The following is a 16,331-nucleotide window of genomic DNA, read 5'->3' as shown; positions in this document are numbered from 1 at the left end:
AACTCTCAATTCACAGAACAAGACAAGTAACTCACAATCAGGACAAGCTTTGATAAATATAGGGCATGCTGGTATGCTCACAGAATATCTCCAACGTTTGTTTACTCACTAAAGGATCTCAGTATGTATTACCCCTAGAGCAAAAAATGAGAAATTAGCAACAAAATGTGTACAGGACAGGGATTTTAGGCAAAGAGACAATATATAAGAATATGAAGAAAAGAGAAAGGAAAGCAGAATTATTAAAAGGTGTGTGAAGGGGCTGGAGAGATAGCATAGCGGCATTTGTCTTGCAAGCAGCCGATCCAGGACCTAAGGTGGTTGGTTAGAATCCCGGCGTTCCACATGGTCCCCCATGCCTGCCAGAAGCTATTTCTGAGCAGACAGCCAGGAGTAATCCCTGAGCACCACGGGTGTGACCCAAAACAAACAAATAAACAAAAAAAAGTGTGTGAAAAAGAAAGAAAAGAAGGTAAAAAGTTGTATAGGCACTGAACTCATTACTGGATAACCTCATGCCTGCACATATATGCATTTTTCATATAAAGTGGCTCTGCTTTAAGAATAAACTGGTCAACAGTCAAGGGTCATATTTGACTTTTATGGGGGGCAATTATGTTTGACCAATTGAAATACTTTCAACATTACAAATAAAAGGCAATTATTCAATATTGAACTTGAGATTATTCAAAGATCAAGATATTACAAAATGTTAGAAAATGCATTTATGTATGTGGAATAAATCTAGTAAAAGACTATGTATTGGGGCCGGGTAGGTGGCGCTGGAGGTAAGGTGTCTGCCTTGCAAGCGCTAGCCAAGGAAGGACCGCGGTTCGATCCCCCGGCGTCCCATATGGTCCCCCCAAGCCAGGGGCGATTTCTGAGCACATAGCCAGGAGTAACCCCTGAGCATCAAATGGGTGTGGCCCAAAAACCAAAAAAAAAAAAAAAAAGACTATGTATTAAAATATACAAAATAAGCCACTTTATATTAACATAATATAATTACCTTTAACATATAAGACATATAGCTGAAATTAAGTAGTAGAATATACTCACTAGTAACAATCACATAAAAATGCATGCAGACATCGCACATTGATTAGATGAAAAGATCAAATACTTGATATTTATAAATACTTAGAACTTTTTCACTTATACAGTTAAATATTTCATGCACCTTTTAAAAATAAAAACCCGAAAACAAGGCACAAAAGCACCAGAACTAGGTATAAAAAGTCATTATTTGTTATACACCATTATTACGTCAAAATAATTTCAAACTTTATACAACAGACCATGGGAATTACACATATTAAATACTACAATCAAACTACTGCCTTTTTAGTTTTTCTTGTAAAATAAGGCCTATTTGTAAAATCAAGATCCTAAAATCAAAATTTCCAGACATAAGTGGTCACTATAATAATGAACAGCCATGACAAATGGAAGGATCAACAAAAACGGTATTGTTCAGACTTTCTTAATTCTAAGCCAAGTAAAATAGGTCCCTAAGTAAGGTCCAGGTTCATGTTGGCAAACCTAAATCAAAAGGTTTGACCAAAATCCTTGATATTAAGATGTCAATTTTCCCTAAAATGGTCAATTCTATGTGATGTACATCAAAATTCCATCAGTTTTTAAGTCTTTAAAACTTTATGGGGGAATAGGAGTATCTAAAAATATTAGATACTGTTGATCCCAGCTTCTCAAGTTCTAGGTCAAGTCCTATGGTGGAATCATAAAAATTTGGGCAAGTAAAGGTTTGTGAACGTGCAATAATTGTATTATTGTGCGATAATACAATGGTGAATCCACTTGTGCTACATTTCTCAGGTAAAGAGGGGTTACAAGTAGACAATGTTAAGGAATCCCAATGAGGGATGAGACACAGTACAGCAGGTGAAGTGCCTACTTGCATGCAGCCAACTGAAGTTCAACCATTGGCCCTGTATCGAATACCCTGAGCACTGACAGGAATGATCCCTGAACACCGTAAACCCTGAGTACCACTGGGTGTGATTCTCCCCTCAAGAAAGAAAAAAAAGAGGGGCCAGAGAGATAGCATGGAGGTAAGGCAGTTTGCCTTTCATGCAGAAGGTCGGTGTTTCGAATCCCAGCATCCCATAAGGACCCCCAATTTCTGAGCATGGAGCCAGGAGGAACCCCTGAATGCTGCCAGGTATGACAAACCAAAAACCAAAAAAAAAAAAGAAAAAAGGTCAGAGAGATAGCATGGAGGTGGGGCATTTGCCTTGCACGCAAAAGAACGGTGGTTTGAATCCCGGCATCCCATATGGTCCCTTGAGCCTGCCAAGAGTGATTTCTGAGAGTAGAGGCAGAAGTAACCCTTGAGCGCAGCCGGGTGTGACCCAAAAAACAACAACAACAACAAAAAAAAAAAAGCCCAATATGGGTTGGGGCAGCAGACTATGGCCCTTGGGACAAACCCAGTTGAATAAAAAAATTTAAGGTTAAAATAGTAATAAAATAAAAAAATATTTTAAAAAACTTTGATAGCAGAAAGAAATATTAGATTTAAAGAAAGAAAAATATTATTCAACAGATAAAATAGGGTCTGCAAAGCCTAAAAATATTTACCATCTGGCCCTTCAAACACAAAATGTGCCAACCTTTCTAACACAGAATTGGATAATAATTAAGTACAATTGGACAATAATGGAGTAATTATAGTGTGATATAGTTTGCAAGGCAAACCAGGAGACGGGGCGGGGGGGGGTGGGGGGGGAATCCCATACATACTGACATCTGACAATTGATGGCTGAGACTCACTAAGAGGGAAAAGGGAGATTTTCAGTAAATGGAGCTGCCACAGAGAAAACACTGAACCTAGACCTCTATTTGCCACACATTCTATTTGTATTGCCAATTTCAAAATAAAAAGTAAAACAATAAACTTGAAATGAAACAGTATAACATTTGATGTTTAAGTAATAAAAATTTCTTAGACTAGACACAAAAACACTAATCATGAAGAAAAAGGTCGATGAAATGGAATATTTAAGTTTAAATAATGAATTTTTATTACTCAAAAGGATATAGTTTGCCTTTTTTATTGGTTTGGTTTTGGCTTTTGGGCCACACCTTGTGGCCTCAGGGGTTACTCCTGGCTCTGCGCTCAGTAACTGCTCCTGGCATGCTGGGGGGAGGAGCGGGTGCCAGCGATTGGACCTGGGTCTGTACAGGGTCAGCTGTGTGCAAGGCAAATGCCCTACCATTGTGATACTACCCTGGCTCCATAGTTTGCTTTTTTTCAGGTAAAAGTTTTACTTAGGAAATAGGAGAAAGAGGGGCCGGCAAGGTGGCGCTAGAGGTAAGGTGTCTGCCTTGCAAGCGCTAGCCAAGGACCAAGGAAGGACCACGGTTCGATCCCCTGGTGTCCCATATGATCCCCCCAAGCCAGGGGCAATTTCTGAGCGCTTAGCCAGGAGTGTGTGGTCTGAAAAACCAAAAATAAAAAATAAAAATAAAGGAAATAGGAGAAAGAAAGAGTCCATCAAGTAGAAAAATGCATGCCCCATGCCCCAACTTCTGAATGGAGCATGAACCCTCCCCCACCCCCGCCACAGTCCTGGAGATCAAACCCAGTCCTCACACATGCAAAAGCCAACACAATGAACCCAGCTCTAGCCCTCAAACATTTCTTTTCCCAGACCACATCCAGCTGTGTCAGGGTATGATTACTCCTGGCTCTGCTCTCAGGGATCACTCCTGGCAAGGTTCAGAGGACCATCTGTGATGCTAGGGTTCAACTAAGGTGGACTGCTGCTCAAGACAAGTACCTGCTGTGTAGGGCCTGCTGCTGTACTTACTATTTAATATCTCTTGGTTTTTAGGCCATACCCATTGGTGCTCTAGACTTAGATCTGGCTCTGTGCTCAGGGGACAAGAAATAGAACCAAGGCCCGCTATGTGCAAAGGAAACATCTTAACCCCTGTACTATCTTCTTGACCCCTTAAAAGTTTTGTTGTGGGGGAGGGCAGAGTGATAACACAATGGATAAGGTTTTTTGCCTTGCATGCAGCTGACCTGGGTCTGATCCCCAGCACATCATTTGGTAGCCTGTTCCCCACAGGAGTGACTTCTTGAACACAGAGTCAGTAATATTAGACACCAAAAAAAAAACAAAAAAGGAAATAAAAAGTTATGCTGATAAGGAGTCTGCAGCGTACAATCAAGAACAAAGTAAATTTATGGGTTTCTTTGTTTGTTTCTGGTTTTTTGAGTCACACTCGGTAGCGCTCAGGGGTTACTCCTGGCAAGCTTGGGGGACCATATGGGATGCCGGTCTTCGAACCATCGTCCTTCTGCATTCAAGGCAAATAAATGCTCTATTCTCTGTGCTATGGCTCTGGCCCGTGCCAGGAGTAATTTCTAAGCAAAGAGCCAGGAGTAAGTCCTGAGTACTACCAGGCATGGCCCCAAAATAAAAATTAAAAAACAAACAAAAAAGAAATTGGAGAGGAGGACGAAGGAGGAAGAAGAAAGGAGGAAGGAGGAAGGGGGGAGGAGGAGGAAAGGAGGAGGAAAAGGAGGAAGGGAGGAAAAGGAGGAAGAGGGAGGAGAAGGAAGGAGGAAGGAGGAGGAAGAGAAAGAAGAGGAGGGCGGAGAAAGTAAGCCATGGAGGGAAGGAGAGTGGGAAAGAGGGAAATAAACACATTCACGAATAGGGAGATAATTGTAAAGCCAGATTGGGAGCATATTTGAGGTCTACAATAAAAAAAAAAGGCCTCCACAACAAAAACTACACCAAAAATAATGAGGAAAAATACAGAAGGAAAAGAATACCACTGGAGAGGTCAAAGCAATATTTACATTAAGTAGGATGTACATGTTCTTTGCTGTGCCTGGGATCAAACCCAAGGCCTCACATATGCACAGCTAGAGTTGTACCACTGACTGAGCTAGGTTCTTGGCCCTCCAGGACTTATATTCTTTTTTGAGGTTGGGGGGACCCACATCCAGCAAGTGGGTTCCTCCTGGCTCTACACTTATTGTGTAATTGCCTTGAAGGACCACCTGGAGTGTCCGGATCCAATCTGGGCTGGCATGTGCAAGGCAAATGCCCTACCCTTTCACTCCAGCCCATGAAAACACAGAGTTTTAAATTTTTCCATGAAGAATTAGAATTTTCAATTTGATACACTCATTTTGAGGCATTTGGAGCTGGTGGGTGTTGTTTGGTTTCTTCTATTCCATCTACAGAACTATTACTTTGAACAAGCATGTGCAATGGTTTTCTTTTCTAAAGCATGTACCAGAACAAAAATGGCATTTCATAGCCATAAATAATCCCATTTTATTTTGAGCAACCTAAGAAATAAATCACTTTCGTTTTGTTTGTTTGTTTGTTTGTTTGTTTTTTCGGCCACACCCGTTTGATGCTCAGGGGCTACTCCTGGTTAAGTGCTCAGAAATTGCCCCTGGCTTGGACCATATGGGACGTCGGGAGATCGAACCTCGGTCCTTCCTTGGCTAGCGCTTGCTAGTGGCTAGTGCCACCTCACCGGCCCCATAAATCACTTTCAGTTACACTGAAAGTTTTCTCAAAGCCTTTCATTAATTAAAAAGGTCATGTTAAATAGGTAATTGATTGGACAATTTAAATACATCCAAATCAAATTTCTTATCTATACTTACGGTCATATAAGTTTATTTGCATACTCCTTGAAAAAATGTATTCACTACCAACAATAACCTCCCCAACCAAATGAGAACATCAATTAGATAAACCCTACTATGTTTAGTTAATCAAGCAGATTTAGGTTAAATGAATATGTAAAGGCTCCTTCTAGGGCGCCAGTCCCTTGCCAAAAGTTGAAATCTTATTTCATACTAAAGGTCATGCATGATTCAAGCAATCACAGAAACTTAAAATAATGATGATGTTAGGATATGGTTAGTCGAAATAAATGGGAGTGAAATAGCTTTTGAAATCTAAATTCTTTACCTAAATTTTTTTTGGTTTTTTGGGCCGCACCTGGTGATTGATGCTCAGGGGTTACTCCTGGCTCTACATTCAGAAGTCACTCCTGGCAGGCTCAGGGGACCATATGGGATGCCGGGATTCGAGCCACCATCCTTCTGCATGCAAGAAAAACACCCTACCGCCATGCTATCTCTCCGGCCCCCAACAAAAATATTTTAAAACAAACGAGGAACAGGACTAGTATGTAGTTCAGAGACCATGCAAGTGTCATATGCATTAGGCAAGCATGCTCCCCATTCCAATTAAAGAAATAGGAAACAAATGACAAAAGACAAAGCAAGTATGAAATAAACTGTCAATCTCACCTCTTACATTGCTCAAAATATCAAGGTCTACTTTTATTTTATTTTATTTTTGGGGGGAGTCCACACACGGCAGCGCTCAGGGGTTACTCCTAGCTCTGTGCTCAGAAATCACTCCTGACAGGCTCAGGGGACCATATGGGATGCTGGGATTCGAACCACCGTCAGTCCTGGGTTGGTCGCGTGCAAGGCAAATGCCCTATTGCTGTGCTACCTCTCTGGCCCTCGAGGTCTAGTTTTAGACTTTATTAAGCATCACTGTATTTCAGAAGGTATTTTCGGGGGAGCAGGGTTTGGACCACACCTAGCAATGCTCAGAGGGTACTGGATCACACTCAGGAACTACTCCAGGCAATGAATGAGGGATTATCTGAGGTGCTGGGGATTGAACCAGAGTTGGACATGTAAGGCAATCACCTTACCCAGTCCCAATTTCTGACATAAAAGGAGAAAACAGTTACATCAAAGTTATTAGATGAAACAAAGATAAATGCAAAGAGACAGCAGCAAACTAGAGCATATTTATAATAGTTTAAAGGGCAGGGCAGTTGCTTTGTATATAGCTGACCCAAGTTTGTTCCTCAGAATCCCATCGGGTCAATTGAGCCTCCTAGGAATGATTCCCTAAGCTCAGAACCAGGAGTCAGCCTTGAGCATCACTTGGTGTCGCTCCAAAACAAAAACAAATAAAAAAAAAAGTCAAATTGATCACAACAGGGAAATCTCCAATTTGAGCCTTACACAATAACCTAAATGTATAGTCACAAACTCAAGATTCAAGTCATCTCTTTCTAAAGGACATGATAAAATATAATATTGTCATCCCCTTAATTTTTAAGTAAGAAGGACTTTATCACATTATTTGATGTAAGATTCCAGATCATTTATTCTGCCTTGCTAAATAAATATAGGATTAAATTCACCTTTCAGAATATCTGACAGATGCAATTGATATGATGCATAATTTCCTTCCTTCCTTCCTTCCTTCCTTCCTTCCTTCCTTCCTTCCTTCCTTCCTTCCTTCCTTCCTTCCTTCCTTCCTCCCTTCCTCCCTCCCTCCTCCCTCACTCCCTCACTCCCTCACTCCCTCCCTTCTTTCCCAGGACATTCGGCCACTTGCAAGACTAACGTCCTACCACTGTGCTACCTCTCCGGCCCCAAGTTTTTAATTTTTCTAAGTGTTATTTTTTCTTTATTCTTATTTTTGTAAATTATTTGTATATTGTTTCTTTTTGTTTTTTGGGGTGTCACACCCTGCGGCGCTCAGGGGTTACTCCTGGCAGGCTCAGGGGACCATATGAGATACCAGGATTTAAACTACTTACTGTCCTTCTGCATGCCTTACCTCCATGCTATCTCTCTAGCCCAAATTAATTTAAATTTTTAAAAATAAAAAAGTAATGAGGACAGTGTGAACCTGGGTGGTAAATGGTAAAGCCTATTTACTTTCCTGGCCTAGCAAACATAAGTGAACAAAAACAAGCAGTAGCACCTTTTGACTTGTTAGATGAGGTACTATCCAATTCCTGAGTCACTTAATAAAAACAATTAGATATCTTTTAATAAAGGTTGAGGGGCATCAGAATAACAAATAGTCAAGGGGCTGGAGCAAAGGTAAAACAGTAACACATTTGCTTTCCACATGGGTTCGAATCCGGTATCCCATATGGTCCCCAAGCCTGCCAGAGTGACTTTTGAGCACAGAGCCATGAGTAACCCCTGTACACCAACAGGTATGACCGCCCCCCACACACACAAAAGAAAAGAAACAGTCAAGACAGAGTACAGGGAATAAGGTGCATGCCAACTCTCTTTCTAGCCCTGAGCATCTCTAGATGCAGCCCTGGAGGTGTGGCCCAGGAGGGCTTCTGAGCAACACTGGGGTGACCCAGGTAACCACTGACACCACAAAGCCTAGCCAAGAATCTCTAGAAAAGGTTTGTGGGCATCCTGAGCAACTTTTGGGAGACCTTTTTCTGAAAAGCAAAAATAGTAATTAAATACTGTAGATTTGGGGCCGGAGAGATAACATGGAGGTAAGGCGTTCGCCTTGCATGTAAAAGGTCAGTGGTTCGAATTCCGACATCCCATATGGTCCCCCGAGCCTGCAGGAGCGATTTCTGAGCATAGAGCCAGGAGTAACCTGAGCGCTGCTGAATGTGACTCAAAAACAAACAAACAAACAAACAAAAAATACTGTAAATTTACAATGTACAAAGAACTGATATAGTATAGAATAAAATTTCCTACCCCAAAAAAGCCAATAGAAAAATGGAGAAAAGACTCAAATCAGCATTTCATAAAAGATATCCAACTGAATAATAGTAAAATGGAAAGGAAGTTAACCTCATTCATTATCAAGGAACTGTAAGTTAAAACTATACCACAAAAGCTCTATAAAATACCAAGAAATCTTGGGGCTGGAGCAGTGGCGCAGGGGGTAGGGCATTTGCCTTGCTCGTGCCAACCTAGGACAAACCAAGGTTCAATCCCTCATTGTCCAAATGTTCCCCCAAACCAGGGGTGATTTCTGTGTGGACAGCTAGGAATAACCCGAGCGTCACAGGTGTGGCCCAAAAAAAGCAAAAAACAAAAAACAAACAAAAACAAGAACTCTTAAAATCTTAAAGTTGAAAAATAACTATTTTTGTTTGTTTTTTGGGGTCACACCCAGCAGCGCTCAGGAGTTACTCCTGGCTCTACACTCAGAAATCGCGCCTGGCGAACTTGGGGAACCATATGAGATGCCTGGATTCAAACCACTCTCCTTCTGCATCTAAGAAAAACACCCTACTGCTGTGCTATCTCTCTGGCCCTGAATACCAATTTTTGATGTGGATGCAAAAAAATAAAACCCTAGAACAGAGAACACTCTATAAGAGAGTAAATGGAGGAGCCGGAGCAATAATAATAATAATAATAATAATAATAATAATAATAATAATAATAAGGCACTTGCTTTACACACAGTGATCCAGGATCGATCCTCAGGAGTCCATATGCTCACCTGAACCCCACCAGAAGTGATCCCTGAGCACAGAGCCAGAAGTAAGTCCTAAGCACTGCCAGGTATGGACCTCCCCAAAAGAGTAAATGAAAATTACTTTATAGAATGACATTATCTATCAAGAACAACATACACACATCATATGAAGCAATTCCAATTCTTAGTGTCTAGCAAGCACAAGTCCCCACATTCTATTCCAAACACCACAAAGACCTCCCATCACTAGGCATGACCTGGTGGCCCTGGCACTGTTGGTTAAACTCCCTTAAAAATAAATACCAGGGCCCGGAGAGATAGCACAGCGGCATTTGCCTTGCAAGCAGCCGATCCAGGACCAAAGGTGGTTGGTTCGAATTCCGGTGTCCCATATGGTCCCCTGTGCCTGCCAGGAGCGATTTCTGAGCAGACAGACAGGAGTAACCCCTGAGCACCGCCGGGTGTGGCCCAAAAAACAAAAACAAGCAAACAAACAAAAAAACACCAAATGCCAAAAACCAAAACCCAAAAAAAAGCTATTATTATATGGACAGACAGATTATAGCATGTTTTTATGACAGACTAATGTACAGGAATGAGGATGAACAAATTACAGCTACACAACACAGGAGACTCTCACAGTATAAAATAAAAAGTGTTACGACTCAAAACAGTACATAGAAGATGACTCCGTTTATATATATAATGTTCAAATAGACATAACTGGCCCATGTTATACTAAGGTCACCTTTTAAAGAAAAATGAGAAGAGGGGCTAGAGCGGTAGCACAAGCGGTAGGGTGTTTGCCTTGCACATGCTAACCTAGGATGGACCACAGTTCGATCCCCTAGCATCCCATATGGTCCCCGGAGCCAAAAGCAATTTCTAAGCGCATAGCCAGGAGTAACCCCTGAGTGTCACCAGTGTGTTTTTTGGGTGTGCCCCAAGAAACAAAAACCAAAAAAAAGGAAAAGAAGAACACGATGGGGATTTCTTAGAAACTCATCATTTTTACTGCGTTGGGTTATATATCCTGCAATATGCCCCAGGGGTCACTCTACCTGTAATGCCAGAGACTGAACCTAGAGCTCCTACATACAAAGTGTATGCTCTATCCCTTTGAGTCATTTTCATAAGCCCTAATTAGTATTAGTAGTGGTAAGATGGGAGACTTCAGTAGGAAAATTCTCCAAGCTATGTTGTGATTGTGCATGTCTCTGTATTTTTGGTGGGTGAGCTAATTCCTAAAGTTGTTTAGGAATCCCTTAAGGCATCTCTAGATGTGTTCATGGATCCTGTGGTACTGATCAAACTTGAGACGGTGCATATGCCCTGCACAATTGCACTATCTCCCGGACCTTTATTTTACTCCTGAATAAGTATGCCTTATTAATTAGAGAAACCATTTTGGGAAATCAATATCCAGGCATAATGCTTTATTTATTGATTAAGGTTCATACCCAGCAGCACTTAGGGTTTGTCCTCGCTCTCTGCTCAGAAATTACTCCTGGCAGACTCAAGGAGCCATAGGGGATGCCAGGGATAGAACCTCAGTTGGCCGTGTGCAAGGCAAATGCCCTCTCCACCATGCTACCGCTCTGGGTACTGACATAATGTACTGAAGCAATGGAAGCCTTTAAACAAATACCGTATTTGCCGGCGTATAAGATGACTGGGTGTATAAGACGACCCCCTAATTTTGCAGTTAAAACATAAGTTTAGGCCTATATTCGCTGTATCAGACAGAACGTTCCTGTGCTGCAACTGTATGTACCACAGTAAGCCAATCACAACAAGCAAAAGTTCAAAGGTTATACTGTAATAGACTTCCTCTCTGACTCTGGCCAATCTGAGCAGGCTTTTGACAGTGTAGATTCGGGTCCAGAACATTGTCTAATTTGCATGCTTAAAACGTGTGGTTGGATTGGCTGAGTTAGAGAGGAGGTCCGAGCAGCCTTGCAGTGATTGGTGCAGGATCAAGTTGGAAAATTCATTTTGTGGCAATATTCAGACAGTTTTCATTTAGCGGCATACTGAAACACTTTTCGAGATATACTCGGCATATAAGATGACCCCCGATTTTCAGTTGACGTGTGTGTGTGTGTGTGTGTGTGTGTGTGTGTGTGTGTGTGTGTGTGTGTGTGTTTTGGGTCACATCTGGCGGCGCTCAGGGGTTACTCCTGGCTATCTGCTCAGAAATAGCTCCTGGCAGGCATGGAGGACCATATGGGACCCCGGGATTCAAACCAACCACTTTTGGTCCTGGATCGGCTGCTTGCAAGGCAAACGCCGCTGTGCTATCTCTCCGGGCCCATTGGTTGACTTTTTTTTGTTTCAAAAGTCGTCTTATATGCCAGAAAAATAGGTAATTCAGATATACAAATCAACAGTTCCAAACAGCTGCCCATGATGACCAATAATGTGGTACACTACTCACACATGATGCAGTTCTGTCCTGAGTCTTTTTTTGAACCTTCAGATTTTATAAAGAAGAACTTTGCAAATACTCAAAATAATTTACAGTTCTTAAGTCATTGTTTTTTGTTTTTTTTTTTGGTTTTGGGTTTGGTTTTTGGGCCACACCCGGTAGCGCTCAGGGATTACTCCTGGCTATGCGCTCAGAAGTCGCTCCTGGCTTGGAGGACCATATGGGACGTCAGGGAATCGAACCGTGGTCCGATCTAGGGTAGCGCTGGCAAGGCAGACACCTTACCTCTAGCGCCACCATGCCGGCCCCTCTTAAGTCATTGTTAAGTCACTTCACAGTGTTTTCTTCTTGCCTTTCTACCAAATTTTATTAAAAACAAAACAGAACATAGTAGTCTGCCATTTCATTTAAATGTTTCTAATAATTTCTACTAATAAAGGAAATTTGTATATTTGCTGAATGGTTTGGCTTATTCTTTTGGGAGGGGGATTTGGGTCACACCCAGCAGTGCTCAGGGGTTACTCCTGGCTCTATACTCAGAAATCGCTCCTGGTAGGCTCGAGGGACCATATGGGATGCCGGGACTCGAACCACAGACTTCTGCACGCAAGGCAAACGCCTTACCTCCATACTGTCTCTCTAGTCCCAATGCGTGGATTATTCTTACTACAGTTTCTCTCAGTACCCAGTTACCATTTGTTTTGTTTTAAATTAAATGCATTATTTGCTTGGGCAATAATCATAAGCTATATATTTAAATGGCTTAAGTGAGCATTACTTAAAAGTTTTATTTGGTTCTATTTTATCCTACTTTTCTGATGTGAAAGCCCCTCCTGGAAGATATTCTGGTACTAGGATGGATCTGAGTAGCCCACATGCTTTGTATGCCTACAGCCTTCTGACCTATCTCTATGGCTGTGGGAAAAGGTTTTTTAAGCAAGGCAGGATTTAAAACTAATTAAATAAAAAAGCCATCTCTATCAAAATTGTAGATGTAAAGGCTGGGGCAGGAACGAACCATCTACCTTAACTCAACATTGAACTTATGAAATTTTTTAGTAGGCTAGAACATGACCCAAAGCTAACTAGATGAAATGTTAAGTTAAACAGTCTTCAAACAAATTCAGGATGATAGAGATTGGGTTACTTAGCAATTAATGGCTAATGTGAAAAACCACCTGAGAAGCCAAACTGTTAGTAGTAAGCTCAACATAGTCAATACTGAGAGAGCACAGACAAAAGCAATGTGTTCGGTACAGAACCTATAACATGCATTGAGCAGGTCTACGGGATCTGAGTTCATTCTGACTAACAAACCATGTAGCAGGAGGCAGTGAGAGCCGACACTGGTGTGAAAAGCATTGTCTGGGTTTACGTAATGGCCGAAGAGGATGGAGTTTAATAGTAAGGACACCCTATTGAAGAGGGACAGAAAAATTCATTCTGTGCTGCACCACAGAGGCAGCTCTAAACTCAATAGCGGCCATATGTACAGTGACAAATTGAGGTCCAAGGTCAGAAACTTTCCTGGCTGGAATGATAGCTCAATGGACTGAGAACTTGGCTGTCATGTGGGAGGCCCAAGTTCAATACTTGGGGGGCTTGAAAGATATATCACACAGCAGTAAGGCATTTGCCTTGCACACAGCACATCCAGGATTGGTGATGGTTCGAATCCCAGCATCTCATATGGTCCCCGGAGCCAGCCAGGAGTGACTTCGGAGCACAGAGCCAGGAATAACCCCTGAGCACCAAGGGGTGTGACCCAAGAAGTAAAAAAAAAAAAAAAAAAAAAGTTCAATCCTTGGTACTCAAAGGTCCCAAGTACCTACATGAATGATCTCTAAGCACTGAGCTAGAAGTAGCCCCAAGCACCAAGTAGGAATACTCCCATAAAAGCCATCAACACCTATAGAGTAGTGACCCAAAAAGGAAAAAAAAAAAAAAAAAGTTCAATCCTTGGCGCTCAATGGTCCCAAGTACCACCATGAGTGATCTCTAAGCATTGAGCTAGAAGTAGCCCCAGTACCAAGTGGGAACACCCCCCCTAAAAGCCATCAACACCTATATAGTAGTGATCTTATAAGAGTGCCAGGAAGAACCCATTCACTCATCAAAGGCAGTACAATGGGTTTAAAAAGGAAGTAGACCCTGGATTCTAATCCCATCTCAATCACTTACTAGTCACCGTCACCTAGGGTAATTTACTTCTATAAAATCTCTCTAAATCTCAGCTTTCTTTCTCAGCTATTCCCCTTTGAGATCCTTGAGAGAAATAAATTAGGCAACATGTACAAGACCCAGAATGATGATTAAACTCCTATGAATTGCTATACAGAGAATATTGCTCTAGGTAACGTGAAGATCCTCTGAGCACTGAAATTGTCAACTACATATCTGAGGCAAAAACAACCTAAAAATACGTCCTAAATTTACAAAGTCAAAGGTAGGTAGACAAAAGAGAATATCAATATGATAAGAAAAACGAAGCAGGAAGTTTGTGTTTCATGAGATATCAAGAAAGTTCACCAACAGCAACTTATATACCAGATCTAAAATGGCAGTGATCAAATTAAGGAGATAAATGAAAATTCAAACCAAAAACAAACATGTGCCAAATAAATCAAGGCTACAGGATAATTGAAATCATTGACTATAAATAGTGAATCATCACATTATCTGCAGCATTTAATAAGAGTTTTTGTTCTAGGGATCTTATGGCTTTAGTGTTCCCTGCACACAACTTGAGTTTTACTTTCGCAGCTATATGATTACTTTGAAAATTACTCAAGCTGGGCCCGGAGAGATAGCACAGCAGGGCGTTTGCCTTGCAAGCAGCCGATCCAGGACCAAAGGTGGCTGGTTCGAATCCCGGTGTCCCATATGGTCCCCTGTGCCTGCCAGGAGCTATTTCTGAGCAGATAGCCAGGAGTAACCCCTGAGCATCGCTGGGTGTGGCCCAAAAACGAAAGGAAGGAAGGAAGGAAGGAAGGAAGGAAGGAAGGAAGGAAGGAAGGAAGGAAGGAAGGAAGGAAGGAAGGAAGGAAGGAAGGAAGGAAGGAAGGAAGGAAGGAAGGAAGGAAGGAAGGAAGGAAGGAAGGAAGGGAAGGAAAGGAAGGGAAGGAAGGGAAGGAAGGGAAGGAAGGGAAGGAAGGGAAGGAAAGGAAGGAAAGGAAGGAAAGGAAGGAAAGGAAGGAAAGGAAGGGAGGGAGGGAGGGAGGGAGGGAGGGAGGGAGGGAAGGAGGGAAGGAAGGAAGGAAGGAAGGAAGGAAGGAAGGAAGGAAGGAAGGAAGGAAGGAAGGAAGGAAGGAAGGAAGGAAGGAAGGAGAGAGAGAGAGAGAAAGAAAGAAAAAGAGAGAGAGAGAGAGAAAGAAAGAAAGAAAGAAAGAAAGAAAGAAAGAAAGAAAGAAAGAAAGAAAGAAAGAAAGAAAGAAAGAAAGAAAGAAAGAAAGAAAGAAAGAAAGAAAGAAAGAAAGAAAGAAAGAAAGAAAGAAAGAAAGAAAGAAAAAGAAAAAGAAAATTACTCAAGCTTTAGCTCCAATTCCTAAGTGTAAAGTTGCCCAGTTTCTAGGTTTTCTAGGTTTTGAGTGAGTTCATAATACCATAGGCTTTGGAAAAGCTTTTGGTACCCAAAATTCATGTTAATTATCCATACTCGTCCATGTTAACTTTATCTCAGATTGACTTTGGATTTTCTGCCATCCTAGTTTGTTGGAGGAGGGGACTCTCCATTAATTCTCGGGTGGTCTGGAAGCCACCAAGCTCACACCACGCAGTGATCCCTTGCCAGGAACTGAACCCAAGGATTCAGCAAGCCAGCATGTGTTTCAGTTGTTTGAGCCATCATCCTGACTCTCACATTGTTTTTAAAATTATAAACTCAGGGGGAAGAGAATACTGAAATCAGTGTAAATTTAAAGTGATACAGATCCATATAAGATGGAAAAGTAACTTATTGACTGATATATGGGAAAAAGTGGAAAAATTAAAAAATAAGACTACGCTATATTTAATATCTCATTTTTATGACACAGTTTAAATATTTCTCCAAGGGCTAGTGAGATTACTTAAAAGGCTAAAGCACAAGCCTTGCATGGCTGAGGACCCAAGCTAGAATTCCCTCTAGTCAACAGAGCTTGCCAGAAGTAATCCCGAGCACAGAGCCAAAGTAAGCCCTGAGTACAGCTGGATGTGGCCAAAAAGAAACAAAACAAAACCAGTAAATGTAGTTATCTTACTGTACTGGAAATTACCTTATTCACCTTTATGTTCTACTACTAGACTATTATCTTTATTTTTATTTATTTATTTATTTATTTATTTATTTATTTATTTATTTGGTTTTTGGGGCCACACCCGTTTGATGTTCAGGGGTTACTCCTGGCTAAGCGGTTAGAAATTGCCCCTGGCTTGGGGGGACCATATGGGATGCCGGGGGATCGAACCGCGGTGCTTCCTTGGCTAGCACTTGCAAGGCAAACACACCTTACCTCTAGCGCCACCTCACCAGCCCCTACTAGACTATTATCTAACAAAGAAAAGTTACCGATTTAATTACTTGACCAAAAAAAAAAGTGAAATAAATGTAAAAAACAAAATACTTTTT

General features: G+C 41.5%; 1 protein-coding gene across 1 annotated transcript in view; it reads right to left on the bottom strand.

Moving 5' to 3' along the window:
* The window catches only part of YLPM1 (YLP motif containing 1), a 100,835-nt gene that overhangs the window by 54,784 nt on the left and 29,720 nt on the right, over positions 1-16,331 (bottom strand). The gene's annotated exons all lie outside the window — the stretch shown is intronic.

The sequence above is a fragment of the Suncus etruscus genome, chromosome 3 (genome assembly GCF_024139225.1).
Source record: "Suncus etruscus isolate mSunEtr1 chromosome 3, mSunEtr1.pri.cur, whole genome shotgun sequence".
Taxonomy (NCBI): domain Eukaryota; kingdom Metazoa; phylum Chordata; class Mammalia; order Eulipotyphla; family Soricidae; genus Suncus; species Suncus etruscus.
This window is presented reverse-complemented; position numbering and strand designations above follow the sequence as displayed.